This window comes from Chelonoidis abingdonii, chromosome 13, assembly GCF_003597395.2.
Source record: "Chelonoidis abingdonii isolate Lonesome George chromosome 13, CheloAbing_2.0, whole genome shotgun sequence".
NCBI classification, from domain to species: domain Eukaryota; kingdom Metazoa; phylum Chordata; order Testudines; family Testudinidae; genus Chelonoidis; species Chelonoidis abingdonii.
This window is the reverse complement of record NC_133781.1, coordinates 12,253,282-12,274,832: the sequence shown is the minus strand read 5'-3', so window position 1 is coordinate 12,274,832 and position 21,551 is coordinate 12,253,282. Positions and strand designations below refer to the sequence as shown.

General features: G+C 45.5%; 1 pseudogene; it reads right to left on the bottom strand.

Moving 5' to 3' along the window:
* LOC116832281 (heparan sulfate glucosamine 3-O-sulfotransferase 3A1-like) overlaps nucleotides 1-21,551 on the bottom strand; it is a 79,696-nt pseudogene that overhangs the window by 38,549 nt on the left and 19,596 nt on the right.

Genomic DNA, 21,551 nt, shown 5'->3' with positions numbered 1-21,551 from the left:
TCTTTAAAGAACTCACGCTGGCATGGAGGCTAGAGGGAGGGAAAGGTAAAGACTTGGATGTCTTACTTCCACAGGGTAAGAACACTAAAGAGACGCCAACACAGTGGCAGCAAATATTATAGGTCTCGTGGCTTTTGACTGCATAGGTCCAGTTAGCAAAGGAGTTTCTGCTTGGGAGCTACTGAAAGGTGCAGTGAAGTCTCACATCAGTTCTTAGCAAAAAAGAACCAGCGACCTGTTTTCCATGCAGATATGGTTGATAGGAACGCACTTTGCATTAGTCAAACAAACTGAACATGGATTTTGGGCTGTTTGAGCTGGGAAGGATCCAGAGCTCACTTTGTAAGATGCCACTTTCAATTTCTCTCTGTACTTATATTGCACTCATCCCAGGAGTACTTTCTGCTGTTGTTCAGACACCAAGACAGCATAGGGACCCACTGAAATTATTCCATGTAGCATAAGGATTCCAACCTAACTCACTGGAAGGGCATAGCAGAATATATCCCATAGCTCCACAGTCTTTTTGACTCCAGGACACACTTTGTACACTCCAAGCCTGCCTGAAAGGGGTCTGGAGAGAACTGGGTGAAAAAACTGATGGAATAGTTTTCCATCAAAAAATTTAGTTTAAGCAAAATGTTTTGTGGGAACATGGGAAAAATTCAAAATGAATTGTTTAGTTCTGATGAGGTAAAAAAGTTTCATTTTGACTTTATCATTGTGATTCATTTTGTTAAGGGATAGCTCAGTGGTTTGAGCACTGGCCTGCTAAACCCAGGGTTATGAGCTCAATCCTTGAGGAGGCCACTTAGGGATCTTGGGCAAAATCAGTACTTGGTCCTGCTAGTGAAGGCAGGGGGCTGGACTCGATGACCTTCCGGGGTCCCTTCCAGTTCTGTGAGATAGGTATATCTCCATATTTATGATATTAAAATATAAATGTTAACATATTTCCATTTGAAACTATGTTATATTTAAGGCTACAATTTTGTCATGAGGTTGCAGAAGTCACAGAATCCGTGACTTTCAAAGACCTCTGTGACTTCAGCCCCGGCAGCTGGGAGCTGCAGGGTCCCGCTGCCCCCAAGCTCCCAGCCACCATGGGCAGTGGGGGTACCTGCAGCTCCCAGTTGCTGCAGGGCAGGGGGACCCTGGCAGCTCCCCTGTCGCCACTACAGGACAGGCAGACCCCAGCAGCTCCCCTGCCACTGCCTTAGGGCAGGGAGACCCAGCAGCTCCCCTGCCACCATGGAGCAGGGGACCCAAAGCTCCACTCTGCCGCAGGAGGGGAAGGGGGTCCCCGCATCCTCTGGCCACCACAGAGGGCAGGGAGACCCCCACAGCTCCCCACTGCAGTGGCGGCAGGGGGATTCCCACAGCTCCCCATCGCTGGGGAGGGGGGCAGGCGGACCCTGCAGCTCTGAGTCCCCATGGACGGTGGCAGCCCCAGGAGCTCCCAGCCACCCCACAGCTGCTCAGTCCCTTCCCATTTTATCATGGATATTTTTAGTAAAAGTCATGGACAATAAAGGAAAATTCATGGAAGCCTGTGACCTGTCCCTGACTTTTACTAAAAATATCCATGACAAAATCTTAGCCTTAATTATATTTAATATATCAGTAAAAACAAAATGAATCAAAATGACAAAAATGAAAACAAAGCGTTTTTACCTCATCAAAACTAAACAATTCGACATGATCAAAGCAAAATGTTTGGACAGTTTTTTGCAATTTTCATTTTGCAGAAAATTTTGGCTTTTCAATCTGATTTGTACTGCAAAAAAAATTCAAAATGTCGGAATTTCCCCTGTCTGGAAATTCCAGTTCCCCAGTGTTGGACTGTTTTCCCTCAAGACCAGGTCTTCAGTTTATCCCAAGAGCAAAGGGAAGAGAGGTGTGAGTTATAGGCCACACTTCCCTACCAATGTGCCTCAAACCTAAACTGGGTTTAGGGCTAAGAGGGTACATTCCTCATGAGCTAGTCAGAGCTTGAGACTACCAGCAAGAGTGCCAATTCCTTTTGGGACACAAATGCCCGTCCACTAGGAACTGGGCTGAATCCACTGTGCAAAGTGTTTGTCTTCTGCCAGTGACAACATTCGAACCACGAGATTCACCTGGGGGCAGAGAGATGAATGAAAACCTCAGTGTACCTATTTCCAGCGAGCCAGCCATTCCCTCTCAAGGCACACACCTTGCTATCTGGTGCCGTGGCTAACTCCCCTGCACCATTGTCCCCAGACAGGGAAGGAAAAAGCCGCTCAATATGAGCAGGAGTTGAGGTCTGGAATTTTGTCTTTCTTCCAGCAGGAGCCGAGTCTCAGCACTTCTCGTTGGAATAATAAACCAATTAAGCTCCTACTGTTTCATTTCAATGGGAAGAAATGATGCCAAGGCTGAAACGTTTATATAGGAAGTTCAAGGGAGAGGAAAAGAAAACCTGGGAAGAACAAGAGGGATGAAAGATGGAGGGGAGAGCAGTGAACAGGAGGGTCTGACTATTACTCACTCACTCACACTTCACTGCAGTAGATCACTGCTCCCGGTGCCCTGCTCCCCAGCACAGGTCAGTACTCTGTGCCAAGAAAATCCCCCTTGATTTTTTTCCCTTTCTTTCCACCACGTGCAGGGCCTCAGCTCCCTTCTGCTCTTTCTAGACATGCGTATCTTGCATTGACCCAGGACACATTTTTCATGAAGCATAACGCTGACGGGCATCCTTTTCCAATTCCCATGTTTCAATTTATCCCATCTCTTGGATTTCTATGACCCATCCCCACAGGGACGGATCGCCAGCTATTTGAAACTGTGTGTATTGCTGTAATGCCTGGGAGGCCTTGTTTTGCCAGGCACGGTACAGACACAGAGTCAGGGACAGTCCCTGTCCCAAAGAGCTTCAAAACTAAATAGAGCTATTAGCACATTTGGCAGCTGGGGAGCTCTCTGAGGCCCAGAGAAACTAAGTGACTTGAGCAAGGTCACAGAAGTCTGTGTCAGTGCCAGGAATTAACCCCAGGTCTCCCAAGTCCCAGGCCAATGTCTTTACCCAAAGAGCCACCTTTCCTCTCAGATTGCCTGACAATTTCTCCATCACATTAGTGTGTGACTCGGTTTGTGTTTGAGGCTGACTTGCCAGCAGGTCCTCCTCTGAAAACAATCAAGCAGTCTTTTTCGTTTCTAGTAAATTTAGGGTGGGCGAAAAGAGCCAGGTTAACAGATCTGTATGCTAATTCAGCTCCCATCCAGAGAACAGAAAAATCTTCCCCTGCCCCGTGAGGCTTGATTCTGACCCAGGAGGGGATCCATCTCTAGAGAGGAAAAAGGAATTCAGTTTCCAGCTCTTAAGCTCTCTGACACCATGATCTGTCCATGAAGAATTGACCCAAGGCCACCAAACCATTTCACACAGGCTCAACTATGGTAAGAACTTTCCAGTACCACTGACCTCAACCAGATTTGAACCAACAATTTGAAGTTCAAGACCAGTAGCTGACACAAACCACTGAGCCTTCCAAGCCCACATTGCGATTTTGACTGTGAAATGGACTCCCTCGGTTGACTCTAGGCTGACCAAACAGCGTGTCAAAAGAATCCGATATCCCTCCCTGCAATCAGCCAGGGGATGAAGAGGGACTTCTCCCACCCTATATAAATATATGCAAGATCAAATCTGTTAAAATTATATCCATCCCTTTGTTTTCTAAAGGTCCCAGTTTATCCTTGGTCAAAAGAACAAGGATAGCAATGAGGCAGGCTAGGAACACAATCCCTTCCTGTATAAACAATGTAGCCTTTGCTGACTCTAAGTCCATCATATGGCATATATTTTATGTATGTTTATATATATATATATATATATTTCAAACCAGCTGGAGAGACAGAGTGATCTTATATCATCTAAAAACAACAATCTCATTTGGACTTCTGGCAGCTTTCCCTGCAATCTTCCCTGTCACAGCTGCCCCCCACCTCCCCTGCGGGCTGCCGGTGTATTCTGTGCTCTGCCCCCATTATTTTTCACAAAGGCATATAAATCACCGTGGAAACTCTTATTATCTTATTTTCCCTTTGCTTGCCTCTTGTCTGTTTTGAGAAAAATTAATGCATTTGTCTCCGGAAAAATGTGCAGTCTCTATAATTCAGTTTTAAAACAAGCACAACTAGCAAATGGAAAAGCCCTGGGTAGGCAACTCATTTTTCATGTGAGTAATTGAACTCTTCCCTTCGATTTTTCCTTTGGGTGTTAAAGACAACTGAAGCCTTCTTGGAATTTTCTGAGATCTCGTAAAAGAAAGAAAAAAAGCAAGGCAGATCACACAAAACAGCTGCACGTTTAGAGGGAACTTTTCAGCATCTCTATGGAAAAGAGGCTGAGATTTTTCAAAGACTAGTGATTTTGGGTGCCCAACTTGCGACATCTTATAGGGGACTGATTTTCCGTAAGCAGATACTAGGCACTTCTTTAAAACAGACCCCCCTAAGGCACCCAAAAACAGCAGTGCCCAAAATCATTAGCAACCTTGGAAAATCTTGAGCCTCTGTATACATCCAGCATCCCAAACATTTTGTGTGTGGAAACACACTTATCGGTGGATGTGATGCGAACCAAGCTATTTTATCTTGATCTCTCTTTCTGCACATACATCGCTCTCCTCCACTGATGCTAATGGGAGTTATGATCTGGGTATCAAACTGGAGCACCAACCCACAAAAGGTGATGTGAATTAATTTAATTCTTTTGACAATGCCTCTCACTGAGTACAATGTGTTCTTCCAAACCTGGAAAAGTACAGACAGTTGTAGACTAATCCACATAAATTTAAACTGCTGGACTCATGTATAGATCAGACATTCATTCCATCTCTAATAACAGCAAAAGTTACAGAAATAGCTAACATGGGGGGGGTGAGGCTCATCGGGGTGGGGGTTCGTGTGTGGGGAGCTCAGCGGGAGGTGCTATGGGCACAAGGGTGGGGGTCCAGATGCAGGGGGTGAGGCTAGGAAAGAGAGGTTCTGGATGCAGGGTGGTGAGGCTCAACAGGGTGGAGGTTTGGGTGCAGGGGGCTCAGTGGGGCAGTCTGGGTGTGTGTGGGGGGTCCAACTGCTCAGGGGGATGGGTAGATGCACAGCCCTGTGCCCACACAGTGATTTACCTCTCTGCTAGCTCCTCTGGGTGTCTGAAATGATGTGCCCATGTGCGCTGCTGGGGAGGGGCGCATGGCCACTCGTGGCTTCCCTTTGCTTCCCTGTCAGAAAGTCATTTTTCTGCAGGGAAGCAAAGAAATCTGCACAGGACATGACTTCTGCACGTGTGCAGTGGCGCAGAATTCCCCCAGGAGTAGATTGGGAGAAACACATTCCAGTTTCCTGCTTCTAGAGGAGGAGAATGCACATCACCAGATTTCAAAGGGTAGGAATCAGAAGTTAGGGAGAGCACATCAGAGGAACAGCCATTAGTCAAAACATAAGGAGATGAGCTTTTGGCAGAGGAGCCCTTGAGACAGTGTATGACATTGGTAGCATTTAGAGGAGACAGTAGGCTTTAGAGCCACTTGAGTTCCAATGCTATCTGAGGGTATTTCAAAGACTCCAGTTTCTTTTCTTTAACTTGGGTATATCAGGAGATGGGTGGCAGGGTTCCCTCCCCACCTCTGTATGAGAACTCTGCAAAGGAAAACACAAAGTTTGGTGGGAATTTGGCTGAGTGGGGCAGGGGTGGTAACCTAGTCTAGCTCAATTAACATATAATCTTAAATTGGAGATAAAAGACTATTAGGACTCTTCTGTAGTGTACTCACCCGCAGTGCTTTTGTTCAGTCTCTTTTCAAATGTCCCAGGCAATGCAGTTTCTTTCCACGTCTTCCCATGGGAGTCAGTGGTACACACCACACCATAAGGTCATTTCCCCAGATATTTGCTCTCTCCCCTCTCTCCTCCCAGGTAGACTTGCTTGGATCACCCTGAGCAACTCCATGTCAATTTTCAGCCTTCAGAAAATACTATGACATGCCATTTACTGCCAGATATTCTTTATATACACATCTGGGCTCATCAATGGACAGTTTTATGATAGAGCTAGATATCTAAAGGGAATCCCCTTAGAGAATATATACTGTTCCTTATATTATGCTGAAAATTGACTTCTTTATATATTACTACATATTTCATTCTATTGCTCCCAGGCCAAAAAAGTCATCTATTTGTATTATAAAAAGAGTTATTACCCTCAGGCTATGATCTAAAGTATATGGAATCACACAAGTTTACCCATGAAGTCATTCTTCACAGTTCCGGTGCCAATTCTTTGTCCTTGTCTTAAAAGGACCTTAAATGGCTAGCAAAGGGCTCCCTGTTTTCACTGCTCAAGTGGAAAAGCTGAGTGACAAAGAAGGAAAGGCCTCCAGGGCGTGAACCTTAACAGAGTCTCCACAGCCCGATTTGCAAATTCGGGCTAAGGAAAGGGACAGTGCAGCAGAGAATGCGCTGAGCTGTAGCATCCAGGCCTCCACAGGCCCCACTGTCTATTAATGGATTTTAGCCACAGCTCAAAAGGTCACAAATTAAGAGTCGTTCACTGAAGTCTCTCTATTCAGTTATTCCAGCCTCATACCAGGGAATGCATCACTATCTAACCTTGTATCAGATAGAGTCATACGTATATAAAGAGAGAGAGAGTTGTGCGCATGTGTGTACAAAAAGGCAAAGTCATTGTCCACAATTAGAGAAGAGTTCTGTCTATCCATTTATATCGTGTTCATCACCACAGCACTTGAGCACTTGAGTTACAGGCAGCTTCAGGGCTGTTCTGTTGCAGCCAGTGAAACACCAGGATTTCTAAGAATCAAACCAGCCACTTACAAAATAAGCAGCCAAACTCCAAAAAGATGAATGAACAAAAAGGAAACCAGTCAGTGCCCTTCTACGAGTCAGCTTGAACCGCTTGGACCCAGATCAATAAACCCTCATGGCCCTGAGCCAACTGCAGAGTTTAGAGGCTCAGTTCTTGGCCCTTAATAAGTGTCCCCTCATTTTAGACACATTCCTGTATTCTGCTAGCCCCCACTGGATTCTCTCATCTAACAGTTCACTGTGTTGGGTGCTACTTAGAAGTAGAGAATAAAACAAACCTTTCCTAGAGTCCTGATCTCAGTTGGAACCCTCATTCCCATATGGAGGAGAAAAGCCAAATGGAGGGCTTCAATAGGTGGGGGCTGCCTCTGCACATCACCATAGGTATACCACCCTGCTTCCTACCTGGTCTGTAGCATTACATGAATTCGCATTGTCTCATCCCAGACTGGGTTCTGCTCCCCGGCATAGTACAATTACAGGGATTCCCCATTGTTTCATTTACAAGAGCCAGCACTCCTCCTCCCTCCCCACTAGCCGCATCATCTAGCAAACCCGTTACAGCACCTTACAGGCTATAACATATCAATCCTCATAACTCCCCCGATGGGAAACTGAGAGACAAAGCCCAGATATTTAAGTGCCTAACGCCTATTGATTTCAATGGGAGTTAGGTGCCCAGAGATCTTTAAATATCTGGCTCCAAGTGACTTGCCCAGGGTCACACAGGAAGTCAGTGGCAAGGAACTGAATGCAGATTCCATGAAATCACAAGCTAGTGCCATAAACACAAGATCATCCTTCATCTCCAGATCACTTTTAAGCAGTGTTAGCAGACACAGTGAGTTAAAATGCCAGTTGGCCCCCAATGCCTTGCCTGTGATTGCTACCGCCAGTGGGAAAATCTAGGGATGAAAAGCTACGACAGACATTATCCAAGTCTGAAATGTTTCACAAGAGTAGGAATTTCAAAGACATGCTTTTAGTCACACAGCACATGTTTACACTCTTCCTATCGCTGTTCTGCATGACATTTCATGACATGGGGTGAGAAGTGTCTACATTTAGGTCTATCCTGCACCATTAAAGCCACAAGAAGTTTTGTCCTTGACTGCAATGGGGGCAAAATCAGCCCCATACCAAGAAAGGTGGGATTTTCCAAAGCATGTAAGTGACTTAGGACCACAAATCTCATTGGAAGTCAGCAGGATTTCTGCTCTTAAATCAATGTTAATGAGGAGGACAGGTCACTGATTCAGAGCAATCTGGATCACTCAGTAAGCTGGGAGTAAGCAAACAATATATGTTAATATAGGTAAATGTAAATGTACACATCTAGGAACAAAGACTAGAGGCCATACTTACAGGATGAGGGGACTCTATCCTTGGAAGCGGAGAACTCTTTAAAAAGATTTGGGGGTTTTAGTGGATAATCAGCTGAACAGGTGTGACTAAAAGGACTAACGCAAACCTGGAATGCACAAACAGGGAAATCTTGAGTAGGAGGAGAGAGGTTATTTTACCCCTGTATTTAGCACTGATGTGACAACTACTGGAACACTTCGTCCAATTTAGGTGTCCACAATTCCAGAAGGATGTTGATAAATTGGAGACAGTTCAGAGAAGAGCCATGAGAATGATTAAAGGGTTAGAAAACCTGCCTTACAGTGATAAGCTAAATAGATCGAGCTCCTTGAGTCTACCAAAGAGAAGGTTATGGAGTGACTTGATTACAGTCTAGAAGCATCTACATGGGGAACAAATATTTAATAATTGGCTCTTCTTTTAACAGTGAGAGTAATTAACCACTGGAGCAATTTACCATGGGTCATGGTGGAGTCTCCATCACTGGCAATTTTTAAATCAAGACTGGGTGTTTTTCTAAAAGCTTTGCTCTAGGGATTATTTTGGGGAAGTTTTCTGGCCCTTTTGCCTTGGAATCTATGAATCACATAGATACTTTGGAAAATTCCACTAAGCACCTGCAGCCTTTGGGAGGTAAAGATTTTGGAGGTGTGATCAAAGACACTCCTGAAGATAATGCTGTGGGTTGGGTTAAATCTCACTGGAGTAGGTGAGCGTAACCAGTGCCGTTCCTTCAAGGTAAATGCAATTGAGCTTCTTTGTGGAACCAGATAGCTGAAACAACGTGAGCACAACTCAAAACACAGGCCTAAAGCAAGGTCTGAGTAGAAGCTAAACCATGTGGTCATAGAATCATAGGGTTGGAAGGGACCTCAGGAGGTCATCTAGTCCAACCCCCTGCTCAAAGCAGGACTAATCCCCAGACAGATTTTTACCCCAGTTTCCTAAACGGCCCCTTCAAGGATTGAGCTCACAACCCTGGGTTTAGCAGGCCAATGTGCAAATCACTGAGCTATCCCTCCCCCAAGGGGTTCCTGGAGACTGACATAGAAAATGCAGGGGCCGAGGCATCGATTGGTGAAGCTTTCTGTGTCTATGTTTGAGAGAGAAGCAGCAAGAAATGCCAGACAGAGAAGGATCAAAAAGCCAAGGAGGCAGCCAGAACAAGCACTGGGAACGTGCCCTGGGAAAAAGCCTAGAGAGACAGCTTTGCATCACAGTGCAAGCTGTTTGACTGCTGCCACATTCAGGGAAACAGGATATTATGTAAAAAAAAAAAAAAGTTTGTAAACAAACAGGAATGCCTCAAAGAAAAGCCTGACTCCATCATCAATTTCTCTTCCTAAACGGAAGCAACTTGCTAGCCCCTGAATTTTGGATAACCACTCAGAGTAGCAATAGCAACAACAATTAGCACTGTTATGCCATAACATCTCCAATGGTCAAGGTACTGCAAAAGCGCCTTAGTTATTTAAGCTCTAGGCTTTTCAAAAGGAGCCTAAGGGAGTTAGGTACCTCAGCTCCACCTAACTCCTATAGATAGCTTTGAAAATCACAGATAGCAGCTCCATCAAGTATTTGCCATGAGCAAGAAACTGAACTGGCCTTAGATGTGCCTTTGCGCTATTCTGGTGGCTCCCTGCGAATATCCTAGCGAGTGAGTTTTCTAGCAGGAACGTTTGAGGGTACAGTGAATTTAAAGGAACAAATATGGAACCAAAACCACGTGGTCCATGTATTCAGGGCAAACTGACCACGCGCAGCTCAAATGCTGAGCCCTCCCAATGAGCGCCTATTATTTATGCCCATTTAAAAAATGGGCAAACTGAGGCAGAGAAGGGAAGTGATATGGCCAGTCAGTGTAGGACAGCAAGGATTAGTTCTCAGGAGATTCTAGTTCCTAGATCTCTGCTCAGTCCTCTAGATAAAACTGCCTCTGCAGATCACTAATGGCTTTAGGGACTGTCTATGGACTGGAACCGCTATCGTCCAATGGCATCAGCAATACGCCAAGGGGCAACCCTTTCTGTAAGGCCTGGTCTACACCTAAACCTTAGGTCAACCTACCTACGTCATTCAGGGCTGTGAAAAATTTCACGCCCTGGGCACTTTAGTTAGGTCAACTAACCCCCAGCTGGGTCGCCCTACCCTCTCGGAGAGGTAGATTACCTACATCGACAGAAAACTCCCTTTCATCAATGTAGGAAGTGTCTACACTACAGCGCCACGGCAGCACAGCTGCAGCATCATAGCTGTAATGTAGACCTAATCTCAGTCTGGCTTCTCTGAGGAGTCTCAAATTTGGCAACCAAAATCACTAGTCCCTTTTGAAAACCCTGGCCCTGATGTTTCAAAACCACCTCCATAAAGCCTGTCAGTACCATCTAGGTTCTTGTTTTTATTCCCTTGGTTTTTCATCAGCAGAGATTTAGATTTGAAAAGGAGGGACTTTTTTTTTTTGTTTTTCAGAAGCCTGCATGTTCACGACAATGCAATCGTTCCCATGGCCACCAGTTGTACTGTCCTGGAGGATTTCAACTCTGGAAGAGCAATAAGAGGAAGCCAGGGAACTGGCAAAAAAAAACAAAGAACCTGTTTTCATGCAAATGATCCTCATGACAACAGTAATAATACAAAAAGAAGAGGGAAGATGAGCAATGCAGGAAACACATCAGCAACGATGACTCTAAGGAGAATGCTTGTCAAGGATTCCCACTGGAATCTCCAGGCTTTATTTTACCCTTCCAGTCAAAGCAAACTGGATACAGATCCCCATCAGCTAAGCCACCCGCACAATGGAACGTGGTCTGGCATTGTTGAGAAACACAGCACACATGTGATGCGCTATTGTCTTTCATTTGATTAATGAAGCGATCACATAAACAGGGCAGTCCATGCACAGCACCTTGTTACCAACCCAAGCCAGGAAATTCCCCTTAGAGCGTTAATTCCCCCAGCCCTCCCTTTTCCCAACTGTGTCAGGTGATTGTTTATGAAAAGATGAATGCACACAATAATACAGGGTGAAGGGCGCTGATGTCTGTGGTGTTAATGAATGAAAATAATCAGTTTGGTAATAACCAGCCTGTATATTCGTCAAGAGGGAACTAGCAGGACATTAGCATGCTATATCCACAGAACTTTTATCTCCTGGGCTTGTGTTTGACAACCACCCTGAGATAGTCCATGAATAAAATACGCAGTAGTACACAGACATAATTAAACTGCCAGTGCCTAAATGAACTTGATATCTTAATGACACTAGATAGCATGCAAGCAATGATGGCAGTAGGAAAGGGATGTGCACAATGAACAGAGACATCACGGCTGTCACAGAGGAGTCACCCTTAGGAGAACATTCTCATGAACAGCAGCTCCCGGAGCCCCCTTATTATCATAGCAGGGCTTGCCTTCTCTTTTTGCATTGGTTTGCATTCTTGAGCATAGAGCTGTGTTTTATCAGAGCCGGGGACGGCTTGTTCTCCTTGCACCCGTGTCTGAGGCTTTCATTTCAGATGGGACTGAGAAAAGGTAAGCACCTCCCTTGGCTTGCGCCACTTTCCGCAGCCCCCATTGGCCTGGGACGTCAAACTGTGGCCAGTGGGAGCTGCGATTGGCCAAACCCACGGACATGGCAGGTAAACAAACCGGCTCGGCCCACCAGGGTGCTTACCCTGGCGGGCTGTGGGCCAAAGGTGGCCGATCCCTGGTCTTGACTATTCAGACTGTAGGCTCCTTGGGACAGAGACTATCTCACAATGTGTGTCTGTAGCACACTGGGGCTCTTGATGGTACCATAATATTAATAACTGAATGCAGCTGAGCACTGCAGCTCTATCTACAGATCTGCTGAATGGACCTGATCGCACCATTTCTGCTGTTGAGGCCAGAAAATCTACTACACCCCCAGTAGCACAATGAAGGCTGAAGCCACATTCCTTTTCCTATTACCAGGTTTCAGATGACTAATCATTTTCACCTCCACATTGGCAGTCCAAACATGGCTCACCAGCTTCCGAACCCTCAAGCCCTCATTTGAGCTACAGAAGAATCTTTATTAGCAGTCGCTAGTAGTAAGGCTTTTATCTTCAGTAAACCAGCCACTGGAAAGTGGGGAAGAAGAGGTGTGCATACATACACACAAACCTGCAAATTACTTTCTTGCCACCTGAGGTGATCCTTCAACGGTGCAGAGTCAGCGCACACTGGCAAAGAAGGGCAAGAGACTCTTTGGCTTTCACTGTCCGTTCTTCATGAAAATAAAAGCTCCGAGTCACCAGGGCTAGCAACCAGTCTGTTTTTGAAAGCCCTCAAAATTATTAAACTTTAAGATGAATAATAAATAGACTCCAGGCCAGAAATGTGCGTATAAAGGCCAAGTGGAGAACTCCATGGAGTACAATCATTCATCCTCAACTCACTGTGCATGTGACCTCTATTAACAGGGACTCTGCCTACACCTTTAGTGCATGAGGAGACCAGAAATGAAGCTGACTAGCTTCTCTATTGATCCACCACACTCGGCTTAGCAAGGGTTAAAAAATAATCTTCCTAGAGCTGAGCCATATGTGAAAGATTAAATACACAGGATGAGAGACATAGGTCAGTTTATCTCTTTCCACCTACCTGGAGTCAGAAACATTTGCCCCACTTCCCTTCCACCGGCAAAGCCTAAAGCAAGAAACTTCCTTAACTCAAAGTTCCTTGCACTGTGGAATTTGCTTTCCTATTTATACTCCAGGCTCTTGTTTTGTCAGCGAGCAGACACCTGAATTAGAGGCTTACTAACTATCTAGAGGTTCATTTAGCTAAGCCTCATTATAACTTATTTAGGGCACTGAGTCTACAATGAGAGTGGGATTTACTCCGCCTCAGCAGGTGCGCACTATTGCAATAGACCACCCTAATGAACAGTCAGGCGCTCTGTGGTGATAAAGCTCCGCTCCCTGATCAAAGCAGGACAGAAGTCTCTGCTCAGTAAGGGGAGGAAGCCACCAAAGAAAACTACTTTGGCTTCATTTGTGCTCTTTGTGGCAGATTGTTTTTAACACCGTGGAAAGTTTTTGAGGGATAAACGAGAAGAGGTGCCTCAGGCATTCTCGGCCCCACACTGGTTCCTTGCAAATAGACCAGATACACTTGCTGCTTGTGTGTCAGGATTCCAGAGGCAGTGTGTTCTAGTGGATAGGTCACTATCCACTAATAATCAGTGGCAAAACCAGGATTAGAACCTAGGTCTCTCAACTCCCCACCCAATACTGTATCCGCACTGCCTCTCCAGGTATAAATCCAAATTGTTACTTTAGCATTATAACACATTAGAAATGAGTCCCTAGCTGAACATCTAACTTAGGAGTGCTCCAGATCCAGATCTCTGTCTGCAAACAGAAACATGCCAAGACAATCCCTAAATATACACTGGAGTCTTATATTGCAGCCCGCAGACACCTATTATTAAAAGCCATGCTTCCATACTCCCTCCTTTGGAGAAGCAATGTAGATATTCACATGGTGCGCTGCTCAGGAGGTAATTGCCAGTTATTGCGCTAATGGTTCCAATTTTAGCAGCAAATGAGCAATGTACAGTAAGTATCAGTCTTATTAAAGAAATAATCATGGGAAATTAAAGTGCACACCACAGAGAAGGAATATTTGCCCAGTTTTGCTAGATATAGTCATGCCAACGCTGACATTTGACAGCAGCAGAGTCCCTGCCTGCTGCTGCTATCACTGCAATATATTTAAAAATATAAAGTTCAGAGAATATGTAACTAACCAGCACAATATGGATCAGCTTGCTCTGTAATGAGTGGATTGACCGGGTGACTAAGAAATTGTTACAAAGCCGGCAAGGGAAATCTGGATGGGAACACATCTTATTTCCCTCTAAAAGGAGATAAGGAAAACTGTTTAATGAAAAAAAAAAAAAAGTACAGCCAGTTTTTTGGGGGAAAAATAAGAATCAACAGATGCAATGGCCCCCATTGCCTTAGGGGAAGTCAACTTAGAACATGGTTCGTTGGAATTCATGTAGTAAATTGCAAAGCAAAAATGAGCTATTAAGATGGCTAAAAATAAATAACTACTGTCCAGGCCAGGAAAGGAAAGAGCTGGTTCAGAAGAGCTCTAATCTAAATAAACAGACTCAAAAATGAAGAAGAACGAGGTTGCTTACCAAGTAATTATTTCCACCTTTGCACGAGGATAATGGAAATGTAAAGCAAAACCAAATGCAGACAGCGATGGCAGCACAGAAAGAAAAAATCAGGGATGTTTGGTTGGCTTTATACATACATGGAGCAACCTAACAGCTGAGATTACGGAGGAAAGGAATCTGTGTCTGGTCAAGAGCAAACTGTGCAATCTCAGGGAAACGGCATTCAAAGCGGATCACCACCACTTCACATTCGCCAAAGTCTTTGAAGATATTAATAACTGGCTCCTAACAACCCCTCTGTGAGGAAGAAAGTGTTGTTATCCTCCTGCTGGGACAGTGGGGAAGTGCCTTGCCCAAGGTCACACAGCAAACCAGTTGCAGAACAGGGATTAGAATTCTATCACAGCCCCCTATTTACCATTAACTTTTGACAACTGACTATTATTTATCCTCTGGTATTCACAGACTATCAGGGTTGGAGGGGACCTCAGGAGGTCATCTAGTCCAACCCCGTACTCAAAGCGGGACCAATTCCCAGACAGATTTTTGCCCCAGATCCCTAAGTGGCCTCCTCAAGGATTGAACTCACAACGCTGGGTTTAACAGGCCAATGCTTAAACCACTGAGCTATCCCTAAAATCATAGAATATTAAGATTGAAAGGGACCTCAGGAGGTCATCTAGTCCAACCTGCTGCTCAAAGCAGGACCAAAGACTCCAAAGATGTTGTAAGCATGCGAAAAAATTCTTGGCCAGATTCTCAGCTGGTAAAATCCATTGACTTCAATGAACCTAGATGGATTTACAGCAGCTGAGGATCTGGCCCTCACTTCCAATTATTTAACAACTGCAATTTTCAGTGAAAAACCCATGCCTGTGCAGCACCTTTATGAGACAGTAAAGGTGATTCATTAGATTAAATAACTCTGTCAACCCCCAGAGATTAAATGCACTTTAAATATGGAGCCTCAGATTTAGAATTGTTATTTAATACTGATTAGATTACAAGGCAAATCCAATTTTTAAAACATATTCTGGTTTTGATTTGCCTTGTGAGAGACGTTAAGTACTGCGTGTCTGGAAACCTACTTTCACTGAGCTTTAACTGGCGAGATTCTAACGGAGTCAGAAATATTGGGTTAGTAAAACAATGGAAACACCCACCCTCACATATCAACTCTGTTCCCCTCCATCTACCCTCCAAACCAAACCAAGCCTCTTGACAAGATGTATCTCTCCCTCCCTCCCCCATTATGTTTTATTTATTAAATGTCATGGATCAAGATGAACTTTCTGTGAATTGTCTCATCTGCCTTGCTGGAGGAGCTGGGAGCCCTCTGGTGAATGGATAAGTGAGGCTGCCTAGTTTTACTTGAGCAGTGCCTCCATCTCCCACTGCTATATGAGTTTTATGGCTTCTCCAGCAATACTTTTAAGGTGAATCATAGCAGGCAGAGTGAAAGGTTCTTTGGTCCAGCGGACTGGGCACAGGCCTGGGACTCAAGAGATCTGGGGTCTCACTCTGCCAGTGACAGGCTTCACTGCTGCAATTCTCTCTTCCACAGTCCTTCCTGCTCTCCAAACGTCTCAGAATCCCAGATGCTGGGACCAGCCAGCAACTCCCATCCCATGGCACCAACGCTCCCCGTCACCCACCTAGCTGATAGGCCAAATCTGACATGCCGATTTTCAGTGCTCTCCAGAGATGTGCTTTACCTAACCTCTCTGTGCAGCTCTGCTCCTCCAGACTTGGCCATGTCTCTCTCCCCTGTGGGCACCCACAGGCTGGGGGGGTCACACTTGGTGCAAACCCCTCCATTAAGAACTCTATGTCCCTCTCTTCCCAGGCCACTCAGTCCCTTTCCTCTTTAAGCTCTTCTTGACTCTCCAGCTCATGGCCACCTCTCTTTGCCAGACATTCTGTGACCCTAAATATTAAGGGCCGGTGCAAATCAGGAGTAACTCCACTGATGTCAATGAGCGACAGCCGTGTAAAACAGGCAGATGGGAGAGGAGAGTCAGGTCCAGAAGGCACTGAGTTCTGGGACCCGAGGAAACAGGATTTGAACTCAAGAGAAATCCACTGGCAACGTACAAAGAGCTTCATCTAAATCCCATGAAGCCAATGGAAAGCCTACCCATGGGTTTCGACTCCCGCTGGAAATGTGCTGATCAGACACAAGCAATAGTGGGGAGGAAAAAAGGGTCTGTCCTGTAAAATAAAGGACAGGTGGTCAGCCCTGGAGGGGAATTCCTGCACGGTTCCCAGCATCTAAGTGTACAGCACTGTAGGTGCCTCCCAAGAGAAAAAACAGAAGCTGGAGCTCTCTCACTGCAAAGAGTTCTTTTCTAACAAAGCACTCTAATAGGATAAGTCAAGCGTTTAGCCCCTGGGCTTAGGTGATCAGATAGGGCTCTGCTTCCCCTCCACTCCTTTGCTGATAATTTCCTTGGAAGCATTTATCCAAGGAGACTAATTGGCTTGAGCAATTCTTAAATGCATTCACCATCTTTTGCAGATCCCCCTACAGATCCGGAGAGGCAAGGTAATTTGAGCAGCTGATGGACAGCAGAGACTCTACCCCATTCAGGATAGAAAGCAAAAAGCAACAAAAAAAATCTCTGTGTCTTATTCCACTCCGAACAGTTGCTATCATAGGCAGGGGAGGAGAGAGGAGATGAGCAATCTAGGAGGAGCTATGTATCAAATGGCCAGAAAAATACCGTATTCTGTTTCAAAAGCCATGCTATAGCTCACAGCAGTAACTGGACTTAGACATGAAGATTAGTTCCAGGCAAAAGCTAGATCCCATAGTGACCGGATGAGGCGGGTGGGCGGAGGAGCCAGGGACACAAGTACTTGGTCCGCTGCTGATGTGAAATTCACCACCAACTCTACAGGATGGAATTGAAGAGAAAAAAACCTCTATGAATTGTTTTGGGGACCTATAAAGGGGGAAAAGATTAAACTTCCCCAAATGCGGGAGTTAACACATCCAGGGGGACTTTAGCAAAGCCCGACATGTCGCAGCATCAATCTTGGCCTGACCAAAGGAAACCCAGAAAAAACTTCCATGTGGAAGGAGGAAAGACATATCAGTGTCTCCATCCATTTCGAAACACACAGCGGAGCTCAGATAGGTCTGTCCACTAGGCCAGCTGAGCAGACGTACTGTATCCTGTCACAAGTGTGACCACTGAGGCAAGTCCGGAGGAAGGGGAGAATGAAATTCAAACCAATTCCTGACATTACAGTCCCTCCATGCCTCCTCTGATCTCCCTTACATCCTGGGATTTAATGGCCCTATAAACATGCCCAGTGTGAAAGACAGATTCAAAATCTGAAGAAACACAATCCTGATGCAAAAACTTTGGGTACTCAAACCTCTCTGTCTTCATCTCCCTCCTCCTGCCCCCTCAGCTCCCCGACAGCCGAACTCTTGGATTTATGGGCTGTAAGCTTTAGTATTCTGCACTGATGGAAAAACACTGGAAAGATTTTCAGTGGGCCAAACCTGAGCCAAAGAATCAAATATCAAGGCACAAAACACTAGGCACCAGAGTCTCTACAGCCCACAGATGGGCCCCGTAATTGTAAAAATTCTTATATTTACTGTGACAGTATTTATTTTAAGTCTTAAAAAAAAAAAGAGTGAGATATACTTTCGGCAAACTTGAGTTAAATGAATGGCCTGTATTTATATTTATTTATTTATTTATTTTTACAGGGGGATTGTATATCATAAAAGGGGTCATGAGCACCGAAAACTAAAGCCAGCCAGCTGTCCACTAGTTCCGCTAGGGTAAAAAGAGTTATACTCAGCTCTAATGAGCCCCTTGGTCAGATCCTTTGTTGTCCTTTTGGGGCAGGGTATCCCCGCCACATCATTCCACATAGTTCAGACAGCCCCTTGCTGGAGAGGGACTGTACTGGGACATATTCAGAGGTAATGGTTAATGGGATTTAAGTTCCACTGCTGGGGTAGCTGCCTGTAATAGAGTCTATAGTGGTGTAACTTGCACAGAGAGAAGTCGGAAATGAGTAAAGCAGAAAAAACAGCTGAGCAGAGGGTGTAAGAAGGTGCAGGTTAAAGGAGGCCACTCCTCCATTTTAATGTGCATCTTCTTCTAGAAGATGTAGCACTGCCCTCACAGTACTCCCCATCCCCAGGGCTGGCGCTACCATTTAGGCGACCTAGGCAATAGCCTAGGGCACCAGAATTTTGGGGGGCGCTATTTTGCCGGGACGCGGCGGCGGCACGCAGGTCCGGTGGACCTACCGCAGTCATGCTGGCAGACGGTCCGCTGCTGGAAAGGCTCCAGTGGAGCTGCCGCAGTCATTTCGGCGGACGGTGCGCTGGTCTAAAGGCTCTGGCGGACCTACCGCAGTCATGCCTGCACCATGCCTTTAGACCAGCGCACCGTCCGCCGAAATGACTGTGGCAGCTCCACCGGAGCCTTTCCAGCAGCGGACCGTCCGCCGGCATGACTGCAGTAGGTCCACCGGACCCGCGGGGGACGGCGAAATGGCCGTCCGCCTAGGGCGTCAGAAACCCTGGCGCCGCTCCTGCCCATCCTGCCAATGAATCCTGCTGAGGCTTCTCCACCAGCCAAAGCACTGGATCTGCTCTGTCCCTTCAGACACCTGCAGAGTGGGAATATCAGGGTATTCCAAGGTGGGCCAGGAATGCAGGGATGTGGGTTTCCCTGCACCTCAGCTAGCGCCTGCTGCCAGGATTCCTACAGGGGTTATGACAACAGGAGGCGAATCACAGCTGCAGCCCTCTCTGTCTCTGCAGCAGCCCAAGCACCAGCATGGGGTCGAATGAGGTTGGCAGCATGTAAGCACCAGCCTATATGTCCGCATGGTAGGACAAAATTTTTATCGGTAAACATCAATTTCACCGTACACAGAGACGAATATTTCCATAATCAAAATGTACAGAGAAGCAAAATAAGAAAAACGCTGCTTGAGAACTCATTACAGTTTGATTTAAGGATATTTACTTTGTCAATATCACATATCAAAACATACAATGTGTATTATAATGGTTATAAAGCTTCTGAAATACAAATTCAAAGTTTCTGAATCTCAGCATCTATTGTCATTAAATAAATATTGTCTGAGCCCCCCCCCATAATTTCCCATAACTGTGAAAATTTTCATTGATAAAAATAGGAAAAAATACTTACGACTTCTAATTTTGCACAACAGTGAAAATTTAAATCAATACAAATTAACATTGATTTAAAAATGAACATCAATACTGTCCGTCAAAATTATTAAAAAAAAAAAAAATCAAATTCTGCCAAGACTACCTATAAATCACTGCTGAATCTGGCCCACCGAAACAAATCCTGCTTTTAGATGCACTAGTCTAAATCCAGAGTCACTCTTCATTTTATCCCAGATTTATCCAGTGCAGATATGAGCAAAGTCTTCGCCAGTGTGTCTAAATCCTGCTGTGTCTAAATCTCTCATCCCCCTCAGTTTATATCTGCTCCCTTTACCACTTACAATTAAAGGCAGTGAATTCACACTATAACAAGCACAAGCACAGGAGTTCCAGTTGCTGCAGAATGAGGTGTGGCTGGCTGTGTGCTGAAATTGACTTGAGGCACACTCAGAAATGACATGAAAGATCAGAGCTGGGTGGAAGCTGGTCTCCACAGAATAGCCTTTGGTTGGGAAAGGAGGATGGTTGCATAATTTTTTTAAAAAGCAAAAAAAAAAAAAAAAAAACCAACTATAACATAAGAGGATGGATCTCATGTACTGAAGAACCTCGAGGACAACTTGAAAACCTGCAGCCTTCTGTCTAGCCCTGGAGGGCTGGCGGGTCCCAACTGTTAAATCAAGCAAATGGCTTTCACTTTCAACAGCAGGAGGAAAGCATCTGTTAGTGATCTCTCTGCCTTGAGCAGACAGCCTGGAGTGGGGGATTTTTACACCTCGGCAGGGTAAGATCCCTCGTTGCTGATGGGGGGTTAGGAGAAGGGTGGATTTTATTATCCAGAGATTTCCCTCTTGCAGCCTTGATTTTGGAGTGTGTGTTGGGGATGTACACGTGGATGGGTTAGAGAAAGAGGCGTCTTAATTTTTAAACAGTTTGTTTTTTGATGAAGCCAAAGACACTTGAATGTCAGCATTGCACAGATGGGTGAATCAGAAACGGAGACATCCATGCATAAGCCGGGATCTGAAAGTTAGCTGTCACTTCGCCAAATGGCCTCCTAATCATCTGTAATTAGGAAACGATGAACAGATGAAGCCTATAAAACACACACGCCCACCCCTGAAATCGGCAAATATAGCCTCGGTTTTCGGCTGGAGCTCAGGAATTTCTCCAAGGCCTGCTATGCAATTCCAGCCACAGCCATCCAGCTCTGAATGCAGCATCACTAGCCCATGGATTGTAAGGCACCCTGCAAGTGACAAGTGTTCTGTTACCTCAGTGCAGGCACGGCTGACTGGAGTAGGCACAAGTGGCCAAAGTGACTTCAATGGAGCTCCATCAGCTAATGGTGAGGCTGAACCACACTCACGGTGGCTGACACCATCTAATTCAATTAAATGCTTGTGCAGTGTATTTGATTCAGAGTGTGAAGCACTTCCCCCATCTCGGCCCCTTCAGAGACTGCAGCCAGCTGCTTGCATTTCCTGCTATTCTTTATTCCTGAAAGTATGCAAGTGAATTTATTGCCCCTGAAAGTAAGGGGCCCTCAGCACAGACTGAAACCAGGCACTGCAGAAGCAAACACGGGGCAAGAGCCACCCACCGGCCTTTGCTAATGCGCCTCCCTCCTGACCTAAATCACCTAGAGGTGCCAGGCCTCTCTTGACCACCAGCTGGCCCTCATGCTAAGCTGCATGGTGATTTTAGTACATGCACACGTGGAGATGATGATGAAATGCATTTTCTGCTTGGTGACTTAAGTGGGTATTTGAACCCACAGAAACTGTTCACTCACCCTTCCCTGATTCCCATTCTACCACTCCTTGCTGTTGAGCAAACATAACAGAGGTGTCTAAGCAGTGGAACATTCGTAATGCCCAGGGAATCAAAGCTCCCTGAACAATACCTGCTGAGACTGACATAGAATCTATAACAGGGATATAGAGTCTGTGATAATACCTAGCTCTCATATAGTACTTCTCATCAGTAGGTCTCATAGCA